The sequence below is a fragment of the Raphanus sativus genome, unplaced genomic scaffold (assembly GCF_000801105.2).
Source record: "Raphanus sativus cultivar WK10039 unplaced genomic scaffold, ASM80110v3 Scaffold3698, whole genome shotgun sequence".
NCBI classification, from domain to species: domain Eukaryota; kingdom Viridiplantae; phylum Streptophyta; class Magnoliopsida; order Brassicales; family Brassicaceae; genus Raphanus; species Raphanus sativus.
Window position 1 is genome coordinate 4,157 of NW_026619002.1, and position 1,147 is coordinate 5,303.

Sequence of the window (1,147 nt, forward strand, 5' to 3'; positions counted from 1 at the left end):
CCTCATGCCACACTCTGTAGCAGTTTCACTAGGTTATGATGTATTTGTCCCAACGCCTATCACATTAGTTCTAGCTGATCGCTCTATTAGGTTACCTGAGGGAATCCTAGTGGATGTGCCAGTCAGAATTGATGATTGCTTTACACCAGCAGATTTTGTCGTACCAAAGTATAAACAAGTGCCGAAAGACCCCCTTATATTAGGACGGCCCTTTTTAGCTACAGCAGGAGCAATAATAGATTGCCGAGGAGGAAAAATTGATTTAAATGTCGGAGATATATCAATGAACTTCGACATGGAAAAATTATTAAAACGTCCTCTGATAGACGATCATGCCTTTTACACAGAAGAAGATTCTGAGCTGGAAAAAGAATACCTTACGGATATATGTGCTACATATTCGTCAGAAGATACATTCACTTCTGATAAACAAGAAATTCTGAATGTAGATAGCAGAACAGAAGATTATTTGAATCTTATGGACGCAAGTATCGGAGATACAATTGAAAAAGATGATGATTCTGAAATCATTACGGATAAATTCCTTAGGGAAACTATTGATCGTTCATTTTCTTCATCGGCTAAGTGGACTAAAGAAAAAGCACCCAAAGTGGAACTGAAACCACTTCCAGCTGGCCTGAAGTATGCATTCCTTTGCGATAAATCATACCCTGTCATTGTTAACGCTAATCTCACGAACGGAGAGCTTGCACTGCTTTTAAACAAGCTGCGCAAATATCGGAGAGCGATCGGGTATTCTCTTGATGATATTCCCAGAATAGCCCCTGATCTTTGCATGCACCGCATCCACCTCGAAGAAGATGCAAAAACGTCTATAGAACAGCAAAGAAGACTCAACCCAAACCTAAAAGAGGTAGTGAAAAAGGAGATAATTAAACTTCTGGATGCAGGAGTTATATATCCTATCTCAGATAGTAAATGGGTAAGCCCTGTGCATGTTGTGCCAAAGAAAGTAGGGATCACGGTGGTTAAAAACGATAAAGATAAACTCATCCCCACACGCACTGTCACTGGACATCGAATGTGTATTGATTACAGGAAACTGAATGCTGCTACAAGAAAAGACCATTTTCCTTTACCTTTCATCGATCAAATGCTCGAAAGACTGGCTAACCATAAATATTAT